We start from the raw sequence: 25,179 nt of genomic DNA, 5'->3' as shown, positions 1-25,179 counted from the left end.
CTGAATTAGCAGCTGTCTTTAGAGCATTTGAGAGGTTCAAAGAACCCTTTAATTTGGTCACAGACAGCATATGTAGCTGGAGTAACTGTTAGAGCTGAGCATGCTCTCCTAAAAGAAATCTCAAACAAAAAAATTTATGATTTGGTCTCAAAGCTAATTTATCTGGTTTCCCACCGAGAGCGTCCCTATTCTGTCATGCATGTGACGTCACATACAAACCTGCTAGGATTTATTGCGGAAGGTAATGGTAGAGCTGATGCTCTGGCTATGCCAGCAGACATAGTTCTATCAGCTGACTTGCCAAAGCTCCCCCAAGTTTTTGAACAAGCAAAATTGAGCCATGCTATGTACCATCAAAATATTCCTGCTCTTATCTGCATGTTCCATCTGTCGTGGACACAGGCAAAAGCAATAGTGGCAACATGTCCCAACTGCCAGAAGCTACAGCTTCCATCACTGGGCATGGGGGTCAATCCCAGAGGCATCAATAGCGGTGAAGTGTGGCAAATGGACGTCACACATTTCCCTGAATTTGGGAGATTAAAATACGTTCATGTTTCTATTGATACCTTCTCTGGTGCTATGTATGCCTCTGCACATGCAGGTGAAAAAGCTAAGGACGTTGAAAAACATCTTGTCCAAGCTTTTGCTGTGCTCGGTATACCTGAGGAGATAAAAACTGATAATGGACCTGCCTACACCTCTCAGGAGTTTAAAAACTTTCATCAGCAGTGGGGATTTCGACATGTTACAGGTATTCCTCACTCCCCAACTGAACAAGGCATTGTTGAACATGCCCATCAAACCCTCAAGCGAATGCTGCTACAACAATCAGGGACCACCAAACTCAACTCACCTGTCCTCAGACTCAGCAAAGCACTGTTTACCATAAACTTCCTGAATGGCACCTTTGAGGATCCAAACCCTCCCATCTATCGTCATTTCCAGAACACCGGGAGACAGAAACTGAAGGAGAATCCAGAAGTCCTGATTCGGGACCCAGAGACTCAAAAAATCCAAGGACCATACAAACTTGTAACTTGGGGACGTGGATATGCCAGTGTATCTACCCCTCAAGGACTGAGATGGATCCCAGGGAAATGGGTAAAACCTTATGTCACTTCCTCAAAAGTTAAGGAGGTTAAAACTGCCTCCTGGAAGAGACGCCGTAAAAAGGATCCTGATTTTGCACCTTCATGTAAACCCCCTACTGCAGATTTTGATGTTAATCCCTTCAGTTAAGTTGCACTGTTTTGCACTCAGGTTTTGCACTGTGTTTTGTAAATCTTCTTCCTGATACTCCATACCATAGATGTCCTGACTAAACCCCTGAGTTTTGACTGGGGAACTAGTTTAAAGGCATCCTAGGTACTGTCGAGTTGTAGGGACGATAGATTCCAATTATATTTTGCACTGTTGTTTTGTTACTGTTCTATGCACTTTTAAGTTACTAAGAGTTACAACCCAGCTTTAAAGAAAAAGAAATAGGGAATTGTTGCTGCCTGTTCTGAGCTCCCCCTCCCCCTCCCAAAGACATGTGCTCCTGCCCATGTGCTCCGAGCTCCTTTGTTCTAAGCGCGGGCAAAACCAAATGTGACTCAGACTCTTTAGCAGTGTCTGATTGGCCGGTCACCCTGGGTCCGCCCCCAGTCCTCCCCTTCCCCCTTCTCCGAATAAAAGATGGTCAAGGGGAGGCTCTGCTCTCTCTCTCAGCTCAGCTACTTTCCTGTGAACATCTCTGGTTGTCTGTCTCATTTGAAAGCTTCTAACTGCAGGGACTTGAGCGAGCAGGGAGCTATATTTCTCCCTCTTTGCTTCTGCTGATGGTATTTGCTCTGCAGCTGATTCAGGTACCAATTTTAAAGCTACTAAAGTGCTAGATCTCCCTTGCTACCTCTCAAGGCTGCTCAAGGCTTTCTAAGGCATTTAAATACAAGCGCTAGCCGGTATAAAGCTGAAAAGATACCTTCCACAGAGTCTCTCTGCTCACATGTGAGTCCCTTCCCCTGCCTTGCAGCTTTTCCCACAACTGCTTTCGAGGGTCCACTCTTGAAGTTTTTTGGGGTACAATTTTAAGGTTGAGCCGTTCAGAAACAAAACTTCTCTTCACCCATCTCTGGGAGTATCTCTAGGAACTGAGATTTTCTCCTTTTCCATTTGGAGCAAAAGTCCTCATCGCTTCCATCTCTCCCTGTCCAAACTTCTCATGAAATTACAGCTGCGTCAGCATCTGCCTATCTCAGCACAGGTGCTTTTGCTCACAAGTACAAGTTGAACACTCCACCCCCCATATCTTCACGAAATTACAACGGGTACTCTGATATATCATAGCTTTACAACGGAATTTCAGTTTTAAGCATCACCTCTTTCTCTTCCCTCAGGTTTTCAGCTCTTCACAGCACTAAAAGGGTTAATCTCACCTAGGCCTTGCAGCTGGAATGTGGTTTATCACTGTCGGTCACATGACCTCTTGTTCTGGTTTGGCCAAATTTAGAAATATATCCTCTGAGAGAAGGCACAACCACCCCTCCCCCACCAGGTTCGGGAAAAAATAAATTTTCCTTGAAGGAAAGTGAAGGAGATAAAACTATTTATTTACCAAACACACAGGAGAAGGAAAATAATGCTAAATAATAAAATCTCTCGCTGTAGAGGAAAAACCTGGGAAAAGTGTTAGAGTCCTCCCTTTGGTCTCCTCGGAGCTGGGGCTTGGCCCAGGGCCAGGCCCTCTGTGCCCAGTGGAAAGTCCTCCCAATGTGCTCTTAGGTGGAAGCAGTCCAGCAGAAAAGGGAGAAAATCCGAAATTCCAGGGAAGGAAGAGCAAAGTTCAGCTCTCAGTCTCTCTCCAGAGAACAAGAAACTGAACAACTGGCCAAAAGCTGACTGGAAAGCAGCAAGCCGGGTGCTTCCTCGGTCCCCTGCCACAGCTGGGGGAAAAAAACCTGCTATCTCTGTGTGACCTTGAACAAGCTGCAAACTGCTTTGAAAAAGTTTTACTCAGTTTTTCCTTCCCCCTCTCAGGCTCAGTTTAGAGGCATAGAAAGGCACAAAGTTAATTTCTGGGCTTAGGGCAGCGACATGGGATACACATCATAAGGTCACCCCAAGACACCTCTGCCGGACAGCGGTGCAGCTTTAGCCGAATCTTGGCCAAACTAGGGGGGGGGTGGGGAGCCGAGCCACTCTGGCTGCCCACAGCCCTGCTGTGGGGGGGGTTCTGCAGGTAGAACAGGGCCCATTGGCTCCAGGATGGCCATGGCCCGGCCTGGCCCGAGCAGGGCCTGGGCTGGGCCCACTGGCCCCCGCACAGGGCCCAAAGCCACCTGTCCCAGCACCGGAAACGAGACAGAGAGGCTCTGCCTCAGGGTTTACTATTCTTAAGTGTGGATCACAGAGGCGGTCACAACTTTAAGTGGCTTAAAGAATTGCCCATATTCAAACTGGCCAGCTGATAGGTTCTGTCAGGTCAGGTCACAGAGGAAGCTGTAAGCACCCCTTTGCAAGAACATAACTTCTGGGACTATGCTTGCTAACCCATGACAGGGCCTCAGTGGAAATTGTTCTTCTTGTGGGTGATCAGGTAGAGAGGGCTCACAGTGTGGCTGTACTCAGGGATGTGCATTCTCCAAAACCCTATGGCACCTAGGAAAGCTTGCATTTCCCTCTTGCTGGTCGGTGGAGACATTGCTGTGATCTTATTGATGACCTTGAAAGGGTTAAAATCTTTTTACTTGTGTGAACATTAGGCATTTATTAGCAAATGTCAAAGGTTAGCAGAAATAGCCATAAATTTAGGAAACAGGAGGTTCTGCAGTAGAAAGATAACCAAAAGAAGATACAAACGAGGCTGAAACCAGCCCAGAAACTGCTGAAGCAGCAAAACCACAACTACACATGCTCAACAGCAAAAGGTTAAAAGTTCATTGTGACAAAGACCACTAGCCTTCATCAGAAAGACCCCCAAGGAAGATGCGATGCCTTCCTCAGTGCGACCACCAGGGTACCCTGTGCCTGCGCGTCACGTATGCTAATGATATTAATGACTTCCGAGAAGTACTTTGTATAACCACTCCTTTCCCAAGGAATGCAATGAATATTCATAAGTGAAACTATATACTGTGCTGTGTAGTGTGCTGTGTGCGTGTTAGAAGGAGCGATCCCCCATGCACCCAATGATGAATAAAGCAAATGCCCGCTTCTCTGACTCTCTGAAGTGTTTCTAGGCTCGGTTTGGAGTGATTCAACCTTGGTAGGAATCTGACGCCGTCCGTCTTGCCACTTCACTCCCAGGAACTGGATTTCTTGGGCAGGTCCCTTGACTTTGCTCCATTTGATGGCAAAGGCAGGTTCCAGGAGAATCTGGATGATCTTCTCTCCTTTCTCAAATACTTCCATTGCCCTGTTCCCCCACACAATGATGTTGTCGATGTACTGCAGGTGTTCCGGTGCCTCACCCTTTTCCAGTGCAGCCAGGATCAGTCCATGGCAGATGGCAGGACTGTGCTTCCACCCCTGTGGCAGTCGGTTCCAGGTGTACTGAACGCCCCTCCAGGTAAAGGTAGACGGAGGCCTGCACTCTGCTGCCAGAGGAATGGAAAAAAATGGAGAAAAATGCATTAGCAATGTCAGTAGTGTCATACCACTTCTCCAAGGCTACATCTTGTCTCTCTTAAGTACTGCTCATTATTGTTTCTTAGCAACAAATGGGAGAAAATTCCCTAAGAGAAAGAAAACAAAAGGAAAAATCCTAACCTCCAACAGCGATCAGTCCCAGTTTCTGCCAGCTTTAGCAGTTCACCAAGTGGTCAGCTATAACTTTGGGGTCCCTGACCACTAGGGACCACCAAAGAGACCCCCCAGGACAGAAGAACGCATTTGTAAAGGGGAGGGAAAATATGTTAACGATTTTGGGGAAATGATTATCATATGTATGTTTATTCTGGGACAATCAATGAATAGGCATGCAAAATTCAGTCTATAAACAGGAACTTTCCTGTACTCAGCATGCACAATATTTTGGAGGAGACATCCCCTCATACATCTGGCTGAATAAGGAATGCCTGATTCTTAAAACTACATAGGTGTTAAGGAGTTTCTTTTATTTTTACCTAATTTTTGATAACAATCATAACTTGCCTTTGTTTCTTTTCAGCACTGGTCTTAATATAGGTCTTGTTGCAAGGGGTTGATCAATCTAACCTTGGTGAGAATGCTTCCTTAAGTTCCTCCTCTTCTGTCTCATTATGCACTTCATCTACCATACCCAGGGCCTTATACCTATTGTGTAAGGGTATCTGAGTTTAAGAAGTTTCTTTTACAGCTCCATGCAATAACCTTCTTCCACCCTTCCATATCCCTTGTAATGCTGCCTTCCTTCTGGCAGAAAACAGATCCTGGACCTGCATCTGTAGTGGCGACACTGAGTTGGCTTGTATGCATTAGAGATAGCAGAGCACAGTTACATTGGTCAATCTCACTCTCGGACACTCCTCATTCTGCCCACTTCCTCTTGCAGAGCAGTTCATTTACCTGGTTACACCTCCCACAGGCTTGCTTGCTATCACTCTCCATCTCCAGGAATATCTCTGCACATACCCCACACCTGGAAACCTGGGTGGTTGCATGCTTGGACAGGAGCTCCATCTGTGTGGCTGCATTGGTTCTATCAGATGCTAGCCATGCAAGAGAAGCAGAGGACATAGCTTTTTGCCACACACCTGCCTGCTGGAAAAAATATCAGCTGGGTTGATTATTTTAGCCTGTTTAAATCACCCACACAGCCTGGTACACACTCCGCTCCTTGCTGGCTCTTCTAATCACCAGACCTGGGCTCAGTTGCTTGAAAAATGTCTCCTGTTAAGTCAATCCTTGTGTATCCCTTGCTGCTGCTGGTGCTTCTTGTACCACTCCTGCGTCTGTTGCTCTAAGATGAGCCAACTGGTTTAGCCTATTTAAACCAGCCATGTGGTCAGATGCAGGCTCTGCCCCTTTCTGGCTTGTTTAATCAGTGGGTCCATGCTTAGTCACTCAAGGAACATTCTCTGTGCAGTCACAGTTTCTCCTTGTCCTTGTGTATCTCTCGTGTTTGTCACCACTGCTTGCTGCCAATGCTGCTGATGCTCCTCACACTGCTCCAGCATCCATTGCACTCAGCTGGACTGATGATTTTAACCTGTTTAAATCACCTGCATGTCTGAGTGCTGTCTCCGCCCCTTGTTGTCTTGTCCAATAAGCAGGTCCAGGCTCAGTGGCTTGGGAATGACCCTTGTTCAGTCATACTCTCTCCTTGTCCTCGTGTATCCCTTGCTGCTGCTGGTGCTCCTTGCATTGGTCCAGTGTCCATTGCAATCATGGGTCATTAATAAGATCTCTCCCTGTGAGGAGGAGAAGACTGAAAAACAAAGTTCAGCAAGGAATGCATGTGTTGTCTATAAAATAGTTTATATTACTTAAAGTAGGGAGGGTGTCGGTGGATCAATGCCGCGTTTTTTCCACAGGGTCCCTCGTGGAGACACTTAGGCGGCACTTTGCTAGCACCCACACGTGTACACGATCTCACCCTCGCAGGTAGTCGCGAGCAGCCACTCACACACACAGTCTAAGCACGAACCGGAGACAAAAAGGTGAGGGGGGTTCTCTGCGTTCATTTCCGAGGTGTTTAATGGAACCAACACACTCGAAGGGAACAGAGGCAAAGAACCAAGAACAAAAGCCCGTGCGTGGTTTTTATCCTGAAGGGTCCCAGGGGCAGGCAGAGCATCAGAAGCCAATGGTCTGAGGGCTAGGGGGCAGAGGCAAGGTTGAGTGACATAACAGGGACCAATGGGAGAAGGGAGGGGAGGGGGTAGAGGACCAGTGACCAGTGGGGTCTTGGTAAAGGGAGAACTTCCTAGCACAGTGGTGTGGGGAGAGACCACTTTGTAGTAACATGGGGAGTGTAAAGTGGGCTTAGCCACTGGAACAATTACTTTTCATGTCCCTACATATGCTAATGACTAAAATCACTCAAACTCTGCCTAAACATCAAATGACATCAAATGTACCATTACCTTTTCCCGTCTCTCAAATAAAATAATATGAATATAGCTTAAGTGGGGAGGGAGGTCAGACAAGATTCCATTGTAACTTCTGGGATCAGTCAACAGGCTGAACCTGTCTTCTCTCCTATATAACCTGATGTGGTTTGACACTGGCCCAGCGCCAGGCACACACGAGAGCTGCTTGTTCACCCTCCCCTGCCACAACTGGGCAGAGGAGGGAAAAGGAAGAAAAAGTTAACAAAGGCTTCATGAGTGAGATAAGGACCAGGAGAAATGCTTCAAGGGTGAAACAGGCTCAACTTAAGTTGTGAAGTGAATTTATTGCTAACAGAATCAGAGGAGAATAATGAGAAGTAAAATAAGACCTTAGAACACCTTTTTCTCCCCAGCCCCTCCCTCCTTCCCACTGACAGCACAGGGAGACAGGGCATGGGGGTTTGGTCAGTTCATCACCAAGATTTCCTTCCGCTGCTCAGGGAGAGGAGTCTTCCCCTGTGAGGCCATGGGGTCCCTCCCACAGGAGACAGTTCTCCGTGAACTTCCCCGGCATGGGTCCACTCTCACGAGCAGCAGCCATACCGCACCTGCTGCAGCATGAGGCCCTCCCACAGGCAAACAGTCCTCCCAAAACTGCTGTGCCATGGCTCTCTCTTTCCACAGGGTGCAGTCCTCCAAGGACAGGCTGCTCCAGCCTGGAAGCAGGGGTCTTCTCTCTCCACTGGGTCTTCCTCTGGAACACAGCCTTCTCCAGGCATCCACCTGCTCCAGCATGGGAACCTCCCCCATGGGCTGGGCATGGATCTCTGCATCCCACGTGGACCCATGGGCTGCAGGGGGACAACCTGCTTCACCATGGTCATCACCATGGCCTGCAGAGGAATCTTGGCTCAGGCGCCTGGAGCACCTCCTCCCCCTCCTTCTCCACTGACCTTGGTGTCACCATGTTGTTTTCCTTCACACGCTCTCACCTCCTATTCTTCTCTTACTCGAATCTCAAAATCTTGTGACTTTGTTTTGATTTTCTTCTTAAATATGTCATCACAGAGGCATTACCAACCTCTCTCATTGGCCCAGTTTTGGCCAGCAGCATGTTCATCTTCAGAGCATGGGGGCATCCCACAACAGCAAACCCAAATTTGCCCTCACCAACAGCCACAACTTTGCACCTGCAATATACAACCAACCCTACAATCTACCTCAATTGTTCAAGGACCTAAGAGATTAATTTGCACATACTGTAATAAACAAGGCCACGGGCACTGGTACTGTTTTAAAAGGCAGAGAGACCAAGGAGTCCTCCAAATGGAGGGACAAATTTTGAACAACTGAAGGGGTCAGGGGCTCTATTCTCTGGGGCAAAAACATCTTAAAGAGCCCTTGATAAAATTAGAAGTTGGACCCCAGAGACAGCAAGTGGAGTTTTTAGTGGACACAGGTGCTGAAAGAACCTGTGTCACTAAAATACCTCCAGGATGTTTTATTTCTCAAGATACATTAGACATATGTGGTGCTAATGGTGAAAGTTTCGCTGTTCCTGTAATTAAAAATGTAACCTTTTCCATACAAGGGTGCACCCATACAGGGGACATTCTATATCTACCTCAAGCTGGGATCAATCTTTTAGGACATGACTTCCAAATACCTCTGAGAGTGGGGGTGGTACCGCAAGGTGGAAAAATGACCACTAAATTGTTTGTTTTGTCTTTAGTAGATGAGCAACACATAGACCCGGTAGTGTGGGCCAGACCTGGCAACCGGGGAAAAATGGAAATCACACCTCTAACAATTGAGTTGTTCCCAAACAGCCAGCCAGTACGCGTACCACAATATCCCCTCTCCAAGGACAAAAGAAAGGGCCTGAAGCCTGTTATCATGGACTTATTACGAGATGGAATTCTCGAGACCTGCAAGTCCACCTACAACACTCCAATTTTGGCTGTCCAGAAACCAGATAAGTCATTCCGGCTAGTACAAGATCTGCGTGAGGTGAATAAAAGAGTCCAAACCAGGTATCTGTTGGTGCAGGACCCCTATACACTCCTGAGTCGGGTACCCCCAGCACATGCCTAGTTCTCTGTTATTGACCTTAAGGATGCTTTCTGGTCATGTCCTCTAGATTCTCATCGCAGAGACATCTTTGCATTTACTCGCCTGCCTCAAGGTTACATTGAGGCACCCACACTCTTCGGCCAAGCACTAGAAGATTTGCTAAGTTCCTTTTCTCCACCCAAAGGGATTCAGATAACTCAGTACGTAGACGACCTGCTCCTCTCTGGGGAACAGGAGTCTACGGTAAGAACTGCTACAATTCAGTTACTGAATTTTCTAGGGAGGAATGGGCTGAGGGTGTCAAAACCTAAATTACAATTCGTGCTACAGGAGGTGAAGTATTTGGGACACCTAATTGGCCATGGCACAAAAAACCTCAGTGCCGAAAGAGTAGAAGGAATCCTAAATTTACCACCTCCAACTTCAAAACGAGAAATTCGGCAATTATTAGGCCTATTTGGATACTGCAGACTGTGGATCAATCAGTATTCACAATGTGCCAAATTTTTATATGAAAAATTAATGGAAGAAGAACCTTTTAATTGGAATAATTCAGACACACAGAAATTACAAAATTTGAAAGAGAAATTAACAAAAGCACCCGTTTTAAGCCTCCCTTCTCTAGAAAAACCCTTCGATCTATTTGTTAATGTGGAGAAGGGAATTGCCTATGGCATCTTGACCCAAGAGTGGGGTGGAGTCAGGAAGCCAGTTGCTTTCCTTTCCAAATTACTAGATCCAGTGTCCAGAGGATGGCCAGTCTGTATCCAGTCCGTCGCCGCAGCAGCCGTTCTTGTTTCGGAGAGCCAAAAACTCATTTTTTGTGGAGACCTGACAGTACATACACCACACTCAATAAAAACCATTTTGGCTCACAGGGCTGCAGAGTGGTTAACTGACCCAAGAATAGTCAAATATGAAGCCATTCTCATGCACTCGGACCACCTGAGGCTAGTTGTATGTGCACACCAAAATCCAGCCCAATTTCTTTATGAGACCCCATCAGACAAGGAAATTGAACACAATTGCATTGAGATAATTGACATCCAAACAAAAGTTAGAGAGGACCTGGTGGACTGTCCCCTCAATGAAGGGGAAATCCTCTTCATTGATGGGTCATCTCGGGTGGTGAATGGAAAACGATGGTCTGGCTATTCAGTGGTCGATGGACACCAAATGTGTGTGCTAGAAAAGGGCAAATTACCATCAACCTGGTCAGCTCAAGTCTGTGAGCTCTATGCCCTAGAAAAAGCACTCTACCGACTAGCCGGAAGCATCGGGACCATTTACACCGACTCGAGATACGCTTATGGCGTAGTCCACATTTTTGGAAAAATCTGGTCCGAAAGGGGGTTCCTAAACACCAAAGGGAAAGATATCCTACATAAGGAATTGATTCTAAAAATTCTAAAAGCACTACAACTGCCTCAGGTGATCTCAGTGGTGCATATTCCAGGCCATCAATCAGGAACCACAAAAGAAGCTCAAGGAAACAGCTTAGCAGACTTGGCAGCAAAAAAAGCAGCAGTGGAAGAAGAGGTAAAAGTGATAGAAGTGAACCAACTTCCAACCAACACCACCACAACTGACACTATTCCACAAACTAACATTTTACCCACGCCCATTTTTACTGATCAAGAAAAACAAAAATTAGTTTTAATTGGAGCTAATGAGGATTCTCAAGGCCGCTGGTATTTACCAAATAAACGCCAAATTCTAAATAAAAATTTAACCCGAGAAATTTTACAAAATATCCACCAAACCAATCACTGGGGTTCAAAGGCTCTGGCGGATCACTACCTCAGAACTTTTGGATGCATTGGTGTTTATGAAATAGCCAACCAAATAACACGGGACTGTGTAATCTGTCAAAAGGTTAACAAAAAGGTAATGAAAAAGAACACTGGCGGAGGAATCGAATTAGCAATCAGGCCTTTCCAAAACATTCAAATTGACTTTACAGAAATGCCTCCTGTCCAGAGGTGGAAATACCTATTGGTAATTGTTGATCACGTTACGCACTGGGTGGAAGCTATTCCGACTGTCAACGCAACAGCCCAGACAGTGAGTAAAGTGATCCTTGAGCAAATTATCCCTCAGTACGGGATAGTCCACCGAATAGATTCAGATCGAGGTACCCAGTTTACCTCCCAAATTGTACAACAATTGGCTCAGCAATTAGGAACAAATTGGAGATTACATACCCCGTGGCATCCACAAAGCTCTGGGAGAGTGGAACGAATGAACCAGACAATCAAGAACACCCTCACAAAATTAATGCTGGAAACAAAATGGACCTGGGTAAAATGCCTTCCACTCGCTCTTCTTAGAACGCAGCCAAGATCTGATTTGAGTTGTTCACCATACGAGATGTTGTATGGACTGCCCTACCTTGCTACACCACAAGAGCTGAATGCAAAAGAGTGTGGAAATACCAATGTACAACAATATGTACAGTTAATTGCCAAAAATCTGGGGTTGCTAAGGGAAAGATGTGGGATATGCCCAGCCACTGCCCTGAAGGGATGTCTGCTGAGATAAGAGATTTTGCAATCGCCCAGCAGGACTCCCTGGAAAGGACTTTTGAGTCATGGTGAGAAAAAGTAGACCCACAATCCTTTGGGAGACCCTATGCAGATCTTTCTGTAACCCATTGGTCTATCCCAGACCCTCTGTAATCCATTGGTCCCCTTGCTGATCCCCTGTATCCCTATAAAAGACCAGTTCGCCTCTGTAGAGGGGAGAACTCGTCCCTGGCCCACCCTTCGCCGGAGGGAACCCCCAATAAAGCTACCTTCGTGCGGAACCAGCCATACGGGTCTTCTCGTCTCTCTCTCCGGTCTGGTTTGGCCTAGAGGCTGCCCTGCAGAGCTGAGCTGAAATCACGAGCTGATAATCACTAAAGAGCTGATAGCTTCTGCAAGGGCTCCTCTGCCAGCAGCTGAGAGGAAGACACCGGGCCTCGGGAAGGCGATTCCTTTCGGGACCATCTCCCCGGACCGGTCATCTCTTCCTGGGTCGCAGCCACGGACCCCACCACCAGCTGTAATATCTGGCTCCCGAACAGCCATTGGACCCCGGAATCCGGACCTGGCCTGAGCTGCGTCTTGATCACCAAGACAGAACCAGCCGTTCGTGTGCTGCTCCTCTGAAGATAGACCTACGTTTTAGCAGGCCTTTCGGACAGGGACAGTTCGAGTCCCTCATCTCCCACCTAGGACAAAGTCCCTGAGGATCGAACTGCCAGACCCTCCCCCCAGCAGACCTTTCCAGGAGCCAGCCCCACCAGAAACAGGATTTGTAAGTTTAAACTTGGGGCTCTGCTCTCCCCTTGCGCGCATTTTAAGTTATTTTAGTTTTTTTTTCTCTTTTTCTGCTGAGGGAGGAACTAAGATGGGACAAAGGCAAGCTAAACCCAGCCTTTCCCAATCTGAGAGAGACCTATACCCCTTTCTTCTGACTCTTCTTTTAAAATCTGACTTTAAATTCCGTAAAGGTGCTCTTTCTAAGAAAAATCTCAAATCTTTCAGTAATTGGCTATCTCTAAATTTCCCTGAAGCTACCATCGATTCTGTTCTTTCTGATTCGTTCTGGGACAGTGTGGGGAACAAACTGTATTCCTCTCAAGCCTCGGGAAACCTCTCAGTTTCAAAATTCATTCCTTTATTTCATTTACTGGTTAAAACGTGTCGTGCGAAAACCCCCCCTCAGCCAAACCCCTTCTCTGCCCTTCCCCCTCCCACCCCCCCTCTCCGCCTCTGGTAATGGCCAGCCAGAACGCGGACCCAGCCAGCTGCCCCGGCCCTGGCCCAGCAGGGGCGCCGGCCCCCCCACTTCCCTTCCCCAATCCCCTGTTCCCGGCGGTCCCCCCGTGTCCGGCCCCCACCGCTCGCCCCCTCGGTTCCGCTGTCACCCCCCAGGCAGCGCACGCGGTACCCACCCCAGACTCATCCCCCCTCCCCGGCGTGGATGACTCTGAATCCCCCCCAGCCCCGTCTCCCTGTGCCCCTGGCATCCCGCAACCCTCCCCACACGACACCACCCCTCCCCCTCTCGCACCGGCCCGCGGTGCTTCCGACCCCCCCCCCCACCCCACCGCGTCCCAGTTTCCTGCCGTGTCCCAGCTTCCTGCCGCGTCCCTGCTCCACACGGTCCTGCCCCCTCCACACCCCAGCACGGCAGCCCCGCAAGCCGCCCCGCCGCCGCCTCCCCCCCCGCACCCACGGAGCAAGCATGGTACAACACGGGATCGGTCCCGCAGAGCTCCGTGCACACCCTGTGGGGCACGGAACAAGCGTCACGCCCCCCGCCAGCGTCTGCCCCTCTCGCCGCTGGTGGAACGCAGCTATCCGCGGCACCGCCTCAGGCTATCGCCCATAGAATGGAATCTCCCTCCCCCCTTCCCACACCGCAAATGGCTCTGCCACCCTGGCAGGCGCCGGCACGCCCGCTCTCCCCCCTCCCAGCTGCATCTTGCGCAATCCCTGCTGATGTTCCCCCTCTCCCTGCACCCCCCCCTCCCCCTACTACGGGTTCTTGCGCAATCCCCATTCCCCCCGCTGCTGCGCTAGAGCCTACTGCCCCCCCCCCCCACTCTCCTATCGCCCACCCCGACTCCACATGGAATTGCAAAACTGGCACTACCTGTAATCCGCCCCCCCAAACGACCTCCTGCTTTACAACCTCTTCACCCACATGCTGCCATAACAGGACCCCTTCCCACCCCTCAAAGCACCCCCGACCCCCCGCCATTCCCGTCCTGGGTAAAGCAGAGCCGGCATTTCAAAAATGCCGCGCTACGCCTGTATCCCAGCCCCGCCCTGCCACGGCCTATCCCTCCTGTTCAGATGACAGTAGCAGCAGCTCTGACTCTGAATCCGAAGACCAGTGGGCACAGACACGCAGGGAAGCAAACCGGGAGGGGGATTGGGAGTTGGCTCAGAAAATTTCAGCTTTTCCAGTCATTATAGGGAGAGGGAGGAGGGGTGGCCTATCTACAAAACCATGGGAGCCTATCCCATACAGAGAAATCAAAGAGCTTAGCAAGGCAGCAAAAGACCATGGGAGAGGATCACATTTCTTTAGAAACTTATTGGAAGCCACTTTCTCTGCCTATACATTAGTACCACATGATATTAAAAACATTATTAACTGCATCCTTTCCCCTGCCGAATATATGTTATGGGAAAGGCATTGGAAAATACATTTAAAAACACTGTCTGACACTTATGCTAAAGATGCAAATCAGACAGATTGGACAACAGCACAACTGGCTGGAGAAGGTGACCTCCAAAAACCCTTAGATCAAGCTACAACCTTACCTGAAGTAGCATTACAAGACATAGCTATTGCAGCTAAGACATCGCTGTTTCTCACCCCTGATGATTCTGTTCCTACACAATATTTCTCTAACATCAAACAGTCAGCAAATGAAAGCTTCATTCAGTTTGTTGATCGTTTGAAAGCTAGCTTAGAGAAACAGATAGAGAGTCCGGATGGACGAAAAGAACTTTTGGGCAAACTTGCCATGGTAAATGATAACGAACAATGTAAGAACATCTTGAGGGCCCTACCCATGGACACAGAACCCACAATAGAACAAATGATAGAGACCTGTACTAGACACACATCCACAGAGAACACAATGATCCAAGCAGTTGTAAAGGGCATCACAGAGGGAGTTTCCAGTGCATTTGCTGCAGCAGTCTCTAAGGAGAATGCCCGCTGTTTCTATTGTGGTGAACTTGGACACTTTATAAAGGACTGCCCACAAAGGTCACCCACCCAGGACCATCGCGCCGCCTACCAAAGGCACCAGAGACAGCAACAGCACCAGCAGCGTCCAAAAAACTTCTATCGGAGCGCGGTGTCAAGGCCCCGCGCCCAGACAACAAATCAAAGGCCATGCTACCCCGCTTCAGCGGTGAACTCCACATCGGACCACCGAGAGCAGACAGCTGGAACTCGCCCGGCACCATCATCGCAGGCGATCCCAGAACACATGAGAAGGATCCAACACACGGAGCGCTACTGATCGGAACGAGACGCCAACTGGTAACATCACTGCCATTTAACTTTGCTGACAAGCATTTTTATCGTATTCCCACAGGAAAGTATGGACCGCATGACGGCCCATGGGACATTCTTATCCTAAGCGATACCATCCATGCTCCAGAACAACTCTTTGTATTACCTGAGATACAAACAGTGCACCCTGGACAAGAGATTATTGTCCAGTTTTGCTGCACGGACACACCTTTCTTTCTCCCACAGGGAACACCGATTGCTCAAGCCTTTTTGCTTCCACAGAACTGCCCAGAACAGCTTCCTCTCAATCCAAAAGCAATGTGGACAGAGATTGTGGGCTCAAACAAACCGACCATCGAGTGCAGCTTGTTCTGTAAAGGAGAGAGGGTCTACCGCCCAGGGATGCTGGACACCGGGGCAGACGTGACCATCATCGCCCGCTCCGAGTGGCCAGGGAATTGGGAACTGGAGCCAGTGGCAGGTATGATCTCCGGGATTGGTGGAGTTGCAGTATCCATGAGAAGCAAATGAAATGTTGTCATTGAAGGACCTGAGGGCAAGATAGCGACCACCCGACCATTCGTGGTAAGAGCCCCCATCACCTTATGGGGCAGAGACCTTCTATCCCAGTGGGGTGCCACTCTTACCATTCCCAGCCAGGATTTCTGACTGGGGCCACTGAGAAACGCGCGCTGCCATCTACCGCCCCGCTCACCTGGAAGACTGACAACCCAAAATGGACAAGGCAGTGGCCCCTTGATAAAGAAAAACTCAGCGCGCTGGAAGCCCTGGTGGAAGAGCAACTTGCCAAAGGTCATATCACTGAGACTACAAGTCCTTGGAATTCTCCTGTCTTTGTACTGAGAAAGCCCGGCACAAACAAATGGAGACTACTCCATGACCTACGAAAGATCAATGAGGTCATTGAAGACATGGGCCCCCTCCAACCCGGCCTGCCATCACCATCAATGTTGCCCCGAGACTGGCTGCTGGCCATCATAGACATTAAAGACTGTTTCTTTAACATCCCGCTCCATCCCCAGGACGCACCACGGTTCGCCTTCTCAATCCCCTCTCTTAACAATGAAGCCCCACTCAGAAGATACCATTGGCTCGTCCTCCCACAAGGCATGAAGAACAGCCCGACCATCTGCCAGTGGTACGTCACCCACATTCTGTCCCCCATCAGGAGCCTGTTCCCAGAAGCAATCATTTACCACTATATGGATGACATACTAATCTGTGCATCAGAAAAAACTTACTTGGACAGAACTCTTAAAAAGACAATTGAAGCCATAGAAGAAGCAGGGTTCGAGATTCGTGAAGACAAAGTGCAGCACTCCAGCCCATGGACTTACCTTGGCCTCCAGATCCGTGAGAGAGCCATCGTACCCCAGCAACTCACCATCAAAAAGGACCCTAAAACCCTAAGGGACTTACACAGCCTGTGTGGATCCATAAATTGGATACGCCCCCTACTGGGAGTTACAAATGAAGACCTTGATCCCCTCTTCAACCTCCTCCACGGCAGCAAAGACTTGGACTCTCCATGCATCCTCACACCTGAAGCCCGAGATACCATCACTAAAGTTCAAGAAGCCCTGTCTTCACGCCAAGCCCATTGCATTGAACCCAGCCTGCCTCTTCAGTTTGCAGTTTTGGGTAAAGCTCCCTGTTTCCATGGACTGATCTTCCAATGGGACCCTAAACTCAGAGACCCTTTGCTGATACTTGAATGGGTCTTCACAAGCCATCAACCTACAAAAAGATTAACCACCTTCCAAGAAGTAATGGCACATTTAATAAAAAAGGCCAGAACTCGTCTCCGCTCTCTGGCAGGGTGTGAGTTCACATGCATATACTTGCCATTGACCACTGAAGATCTGAGGCTGTTGCTTCGGACCAATGAGAGCCTCCAGTTAGCCCTAGATAGCTACACAGGCCAAATTTCCATTCACATGCCAAAACATAGACTTTTCTACCGTGAAGCAGCTTTTAAATTGATTCCAAAATTAATCCAAAGTAGAAAACCTCTTAAAGCTCTGACCGTCTTTACTGATGGTTCATCACATCGGTCTGTCATGACATGGAGACAACCCAATACCCAGAAATGGGAATCTGATATCCAAATAGTAGAGGGATCTCCACAGATTGCTGAATTAGCAGCTGTTGTCAGAGCCTTTGAGAAGTTTAAAGATGAACCTTTTAATCTGGTCACAGATTCGGCTTATGTCGCCGGTATAGCTATGAGGGCTGAACATGCTTTTCTAAAGGAGGTCTCCAACCAAAAACTATACCAATTGGTTTCTACATTAATCCATTTAATCTCGCACAGAAAACAGCCTTACTACATTATGCATGTGAGGTCACACACTGACCTCCCTGGCCCCATTGCTGAAGGGAACAGGAGAGCAGATGCACTGGCCATGCCAGCAGACTGCAAATGTCCCTGACATCTTTGCCCAGGCAAAGTTGTCACATGCATTTTTTCACCAAAACATTCCTGCCCTAGTCAGAATGTTCAAGCTTTCAAAAGATCAAGCAAAAGCTATCATTGCAACGTGCCCGAACTGCCAGAACTACCAAATACCATCTATGGGTACCGGAGTCAACCCCCGCGGTCTGAACAGCTGCCAATTGTGGCAAACTGGTGTAACCCACTTCCCATCCTTTGGGAGATCCAAATACGTGCACGTGTCAGTTGACACATTTTCTGGGGCAGTGTTTGTGTCAGCCCATGCAGGAGAAAGTGCCATCCACGTCATCAAGCATTTTCTCCTTGCCTTCGCCACCCTGGGAGTCCCTGAAGAAATCAAAACAGATAATGGGCCTGCATACACCTCTCACAAGTTAAAAGATTTCTTCAACCAATGGGGAATAAAACACAAGACAGGCATACCTAGCAATCCCACAGGACAATCCATCGTAGAAAGGACCCACCAAACCCTCAAAAGAGTCCTCAACCAGCAACGGAGAGAAACAGAAATCTTGTCTCCTGTTGAAAGACTCTGTAAGGCTCTCTATGTCATTAACTTCCTAAATGGTACATCGTCAGAGCCTGACCCACCAGTACTCTGCCACTTCTCAAATTCAACCCAAGCCAAGCTCATGGAGAAGCCACCAGTGCTGGTGAAGGACCCTGAAACACACCAGGTCTCTGGGCCTTTCCAATTGATTACCTGGGGGAGAGGCTACGCCTGTGTCCAGCTACCATCTGGCCCGAAGTGGTTCCCAGGAAAAAGCATTAAACCATACTTAGGCCCTACAAACACTGCTCCCACAAACACCAAGAATTCTCCTGAAACAAATACAGGACCTCCACAAAACCAGACCAGCTCGGCATGGAGACGAAGACGTCGCCGGATGCCCACCAACCAGGAAAAAGATGGTCCCACCACACGGCAGCAGACGAAACAGAAAGCTGAACAAGAAGCTACAGCAAACAGTCAAGCCATAGACCAGACACAGCCTGGAAAAACTGATCCCTAGTTTATATGTTATCACCCCTTGTTACACCAGAACATCCTCTTCCCTCAACCCTTGTCAAACTTCCCTAAACCCCAAAACCTCCCCTCTCACCACAAAGCTAACAAAATCTTGCTTGTATTCCCTCTCAGAAGCCCCATCCCTGCCCAAAGATGAAATGTATCGACGTTGATGCTGTCCTCACCACAGCCTTGATGACCTAAAAGTAGACAATGACCTTTTGGACGATGGGGAATAACGGGATGGATTGCATCTTTGATTAAGGGAGCTTTGTGGGTATTCATTGTAATTATTATTGTGTTACTTATGTTCTCTTGCCTCCTACGTTGCTGCAGAAAGGCTGCTGGGAATGCCCTTTTAATAAATACAGAAGGGGGAGTTGTGGGATATGCCCAGCCACTGCCCTGAAGGGATGTCTGCTGAGATAAAAGATTTCGCAATCGCCCAGCAGGACTCCCTGGAAAGGACTTTTGAGTCATGGTGAGGAAAAGTAGACCCACAATCCTTTGGGAGACCCTATGCAGATCTTTCTGTAACCCATTGGTCTATCCCAGACCCTCTGTAATCCATTGGTCCCCTTGCTGATCCCCTGTATCCCTATAAAAGACCAGTTCGCCTCTGTAGAAGAGAGAGCTCGTCACTGGCCCACCCTTCGCCGGAGGGAACCCCCAATAAAGCTACCTTCGTGCGGAACCAGCCATACGGGTCTTCTCGTCTCTCTCTCCGGTCTGGTTTAGCCTAGAGGCAGCACTGCAGAGCTGAGCTGAAATCACGAGCTGATAATCACTAAAGAGCTGATAGCTTCTGCAAGGGCTCCTCTGCCAGCAGCTGAGAGGAAGATACCAGACCTTGGGCAGGCGATTCCCTTTGGGACCATCTCCCGGGACCGGTCATCTCTTCCTGGGTCGCAGCCACTGACCCCACCACCAGCTGTAATAAAGATCCACCACACTAAACCACTGATGTTGAGGTGGAATTTTGCTTAAAAGAGTGTAGGGATTAGGAACCATAGGGTAGCAGGCCCGTGTTCTTTTGTTTACTTCTCTTAAATCTTTCACTAATCTGTAATTTCCATCAGATTTCTTTTCTGGGAGAATAGGGGTATTATGAGGGGATTTACAAGGTTCTAGTGTCCCATCCTTTATTAATTCTTCTATTACTGGTTTTAAGCCTTTTCTCCCTTCTAAAGATATAGGGTACTGACGTACACGAATGGGACATTCTTCTTTGTCAATTGTGACCCTTATGGGGTCAATATCTAGTCCACCCCTATTCCCTTCCCCAGCCCAAACCTCTCTGTTAATTTTTCTCTCATCTTCTTGGCTAAGTTTTAACACTTTGACTGTCATTTTCCCTTCTTCTGGTATGACTCCCATCCCCAGCTGGATTTGTAAATCCCTTCCTAATAAATTGCTGCCTGCCCCAGGAACTAACAAAACATCCCCTATCCCTATTTTTGTTTCCCCTTCAATAACCACATCTTTAATGACAGGGACCTTAAATCCTTCCCCCTTTGCTCCCGTTACTTTTACCATATCATTACTTACATCACACCCTTTTGGAATATTCATCACACAAGTCCTTTCTGCCCCGGTGTCAACTATAAATTCTAATACTTCCTCTTGGGGGCCTACTTTTAAAGTTATCAAAGGCTCCAGATGGTATTTATCCCCCAAAAAATAGAGCCCATGACTTCCCTATTTTTCTTCTGTGTGTGTCTTGAAATATTTTCAGATCCCTCCTCAGGTGGGGGCGTTCTATTTTATAATGCCCTTCTTCCTTGCAATAGAAACAGGCATCCCTGGGTTGTTCTTGGAAACTTGACTGTGCTGAGGTTTTATTTTTCTCCTTTCCACCATTTCTGAATCTTGAACATTTAGGAGTGTTACCTGAGGGCTTTCGATTTAGATTTTTTTGGAAGGTACTCTCTCGCATAGTGGCTATCATGATCCTTGCTTCCACTTTGGCTTTTTCTTCATACCTTTGGACATACATCTTTTGAGCTTCCCTTACTAGGTCTTGTAATGGCTTCTCATACTAGTCTTCTTTTTTTTCCAATTTTTTTCTAATATCTGGCCAGGCATGTGTGACAAAGTTAACTCTTAGCAGGGCTTGCCCTGCTAGGGACTCCAGGTCTATCTCAGAGTATTGTTTCATATTCTTTCGGAGCCTCTCCAGCCACTCAGTCGGGGTTTCTTCCTTCCCTTGCTGCCCCTCAAAGGCCTTTCTGACATTTTGTCCTCGAGGTGCCCCTTCTTTTATTCCCTTGATTATCAAATTACGATAATCATTCATATGTCCCCTCCCAGCTTCATCATTTTGGTTCCAGTTAGGAGGTGTAATGGGCATTTTCTGGTCCCCGGGTGGACCTTGTTGGTTTTCCCTTTCCCAAAGTTTTATTCCCGCAATTCTAATCATTTCTCTTTCTTCTTGGGAGAATATTATTTTCATTATTGATTGCATTTCTTCTCAAGTGAAAATGTTGGGACCTAAGAACTGGTCCAACTGTTCAGCTGTACCTATGGGGTCTTCTAATAATCCTTTAATTTCTTTTTTGAAATTCCTAACCTCTGTAGAGGTTAGAGGAGCATTTACAAAGCCGGTTCCCCCTCCTCCTATAGGTACTTCTCTTAATGGAAATAAATGAATTTCTCGGCTTCCCTCTGTTTGTTTAGCAATGGAGGGATTGTTGGGCTGCCTCTGAGCCTTAACAGCACCTCTTGTATTTTGGTATGGTGCTCCTTCGTTAAGAAGAGGGTTTATTTGGGAAGAAAGCACCGAACTCTCCTGGGGAGGAGGGGCAGATTCAGAATCTGGCTCTGAAGCCGAATATTCTGTGGTGCAGAGGGTGGGGGTGGGGTATGGCAGTGACGCCAAATATTCCAGAGCACAGGAGGCCGGGGCCGGCTCTGAAGTCGGGCTTCTCAAGGCAGGAGAGGTGGGGGCTGAAGCCGGGACGTGTGACGTTTCCCTTGATTCAATTGAAGGTGCTGGGATTCCCGAGATATATGGGAAGGGTGGGATCCCCGGCATGGGCAGGGCTCCCCCCCAGCTCCATTGGGGCGGGAGGGCTGCCGGGGGAAAGGCTCCTGGTGCGGGCGGAGGGGTGGCTGCCGGGGGAAAGCCCCCCAGAGCCGGGGGGAGGGGGGCAGCTTCTGAGAAACCCCGGGGCCAGAGGGGGCGGGCAGCCTCTGGTACTGGTGGCGGAGGCAATACTTCTAAAGGGTCCCACCCTTTTTTCTCTTCTGTTTGCTTCTCCTCTGGGGTTTCTGATATTTTAAAGACTTTGGTTCCCAGAGGTTTTGTAATCCCTGTCCAGCAAGAAGCATATTCTCCCTCCTCAGGGTGAGATGGCTCTTTTGAATTTACAAACATTTAGAGCCTGGCAAATCCATGCCTCATCAGACCCATATTTTGGCCAGTACACATGATCAGATCTGATTTTCTTTTTTACCCACTCTTTCATGCAGAATTGAATCATTTTTACTTTATCTTTTCCTTTTGTGGAAGGATCAGTTTCCCAGTTTGCGAGTTTGACCCCAAGGGGACTGTCTTGGGGTATATCCTCTGGCACCCTTTTATAATTTGAACTTATTTTACTAGGTAGTTGTCTCATTTTTCCAGGAGTTCTCTATTCCAACTTACTCAAAATACCAATTTTATCCCTCCCCCTTTGAAATACTAATTCATTCCTTTAAAACACCAGTCCTCACTGCTGTAAAATACTACCCACCCTTTCACAGTACAAAAACCAAAAAAAATTTATTATAGCCCACCTTCCCCAAAAACAAAGTTAACTTCTAATTACACAGTTTTCCATTCACACATTCACTCTTTTTTAATATTTGTTCACTCACTCATTCCTACTCACAACAGAATAATAAGGTACCTCTTTCAAATCACTTGTTAGTATCCACCCATGGGTATGAGATAATCCTTAGGATTCTGAGTGTTCTTGGATTTCCCTCAACCCAGCACTGCTAGCATCCAACCCCAAATTCTCTTGGGGTACTTTTAGACCCTGGGTGCTCTTGGAGTTTTCCTCAACCCAGCATATGGGGGGTGTAGCCCCCACTTTGCAACCCCTTCCCTGGGACCCCGTCCCAGTCACCCCGGGAGATTCTTTCACTCTTTTTATCTCTCGCTTCGTCTCTTCATTGGCCGCTGTTCTCGCGAACAAGACGGAACCGCAGCACTCAGAGACTGCCACACTCGCTTCGCAGATCTGGGGGGTAACCAGTCCGCGTCTCATTCACACACACTCATCTCCCATAACCACCCCCTTTTTCTTTGGACAATACTTACCAGCCCTGTTTCTTTTCCAGTGTCAGTGGGATTTTTGTCAAGAGCGCTCTCTTTCATTTGCTTTATTTTTGTGTCTTTCTTGTCCTCCGGGTGTTGCCCTGCTGCCACCAAACCACGCCAGAGGATGCTAAGCAAGGACCCTGCCAACGTGGGCGGGGGGCACCTCACCCTCACTTTTTGAATCCTCCCATGCTTTTCAGAGGCGAAGTGTAGATCCGGGACGAGCCCCCAATTGTGAAAAATGAGGTTCACTCTCCTGTTAGAATTTAAAGAGTTTAATATAAAGACAATAAGAGACACATAAAATAAAGCAAAGGGATAACGGCCGAGTGCCTTGGCACTCTGCCAAGAGCACACCTGATGCTCGAGGTGAGTCCTTTTTATACCATTTTTACTGTCTGTTCTCTATTCATATTAAAACTTTTCCTGGAGCTGCTCTGCATGGCCACTCCTTGGTTCCACCTTTTTAGAGCATGCGTAGTCTTCTGCCTTGTGGTTTTATTTCTTTTGATTCTTGGGGTTGGGCCCACTAGGTAAGAGTCGATGGTAGGGTGGATCTCTTAATTCTCCAGACAGTCAGGGCTGATTGCAGCTTTGGGCCTCTTTGCCCCCCGGGCAGAGAGGTGATAACGGCTCTCGGACTCTCCTGGCCGACTGTTCTCCGGGCGGAGTAGCCTTTAGGCCCTTTTGTTCCCTGGACAAAGTGTTGATTAGCAGCTTCTCGGGCCTCATCCTCTGCTCGCTTGGAGGTTATCTTACTTGCTCACACTTGCTAACATTCTTGCTAAAACGAGAGAAAACTACATCCACACAGCAAAAAAGCATTTCTAACATTATATAATATCTACCTTTATACTTTGCGAGAAGCCAATATTATAATATATGTTTATAACAGGGGAGAGGAGAGGAAGCTTTAGATGGGTTCCAGCCGGTGAAAAAGGAGAAGGGGGAGGTGGACTGGCCTCCCCTGCCGCCTCCCACGGACCCGGGAGACTTCCCAGCAGCGACTCGGGCTCTGGCAGGGCCGCATCTGAAAGAGGATGAAGACTGGTCGTGGCGGCTCTGGAAGACGTTTGTGTTTTCAGTGGCTTCTGCCCAGAAGCCGCCTGGCTCTCTCTCTCTCTCTCTCTCTCTCTCTCTCTCTCTCTCTCTCCCCCCTCTCCTCCGGTCCCTCCGGGGGGGAGGGACTGAGGGGAGGGGACAGCCAGCATGTGCAGCCTACGGCACAGCCCTTAGAGGTGGAGCCGGGAGGCAGGGCTTTCCACCAGGAGGGCAGGGAGGGAACCTCCCTCAGAGGGGGTGGCGTTCTTCCCTCTCCCAGGTGTAGGAGTCTCCATGACAACGCCGCGCGGTGAGCGGCTGGCTCAGAAGATGATGTCATCGAAGCGCACAGGCCCAGGGACACTGTTCGGCCCCTGCGACGGAGTAGGTCCTTGTCAGTGATACCAGGTACCAGAACGGGCCAGGGCAGACCTGACACAGCCGACTCCACAGAATCAGACAGCTCTCACTCAGGCAGTTCCTTTGAAGAGGAAGATGAGTTAGCTGCTTTAAGCAGGCGAAAGAGGGGAAAGATAGCAAGAAAAGCTATAAGGGAGCGGAGCCCAATTGCTAAACGGACCAGAGCAAAAAGGGAGCCAGTTTTACAAGCCCCTCTGAGACAGGCTGTGGGTAATCAAGGGCCAATCTATGTGAAGGTTCCACACTCCCTCATAGAGTTAGAACAATGGAAGAGTACAGTGGGAAAATATAAAGAAAATCCAGACAGAGTGGCTACTTTGGTACAAAGAGCAATTAAAACACAGAACCCTGACTGGAGTGATTTGGCAGCTAAGATAGAGACATTGCTTGATCCCACTGAAAGACAGATGCTAAACAAAGCTATTATAAACTCTGTGGAATTAGGCATAGCTAGCAGGGCGTTCCAAGGCACGATCGCAGAAATTTTTCCAACAGATGATCCAAGGTGGGACCCAAATGTGTGTAGCGGGTTTGGTTCTGTAACCGGGCAGAAACACCAATTTAGTGCAGTGGTTTGGTCCAAAATACTCATTACTGCTTACCTTCTGTGAGATAAGAATTAGGAGAAACACAAAGCAGGCACCAAACCTGAAAGAATATAAGGAAGTTTATTAACAGACCTAGAAGAGGAAAAAAAATTATACCGCACCTTCAGAACTCTCCTCCTCCCCCCACCTTCCTCCCTTCTCCCACTGACAATGTAAAAAGACAACCCTTCAGATGTTCAGTCTGTTTACCACTTCCATAATAA

The sequence above is a fragment of the Coloeus monedula genome (genome assembly GCF_965178545.1).
Source record: "Coloeus monedula genome assembly, chromosome: W".
NCBI lineage: Eukaryota > Metazoa > Chordata > Aves > Passeriformes > Corvidae > Coloeus > Coloeus monedula.
This window is presented reverse-complemented; position numbering follows the sequence as displayed.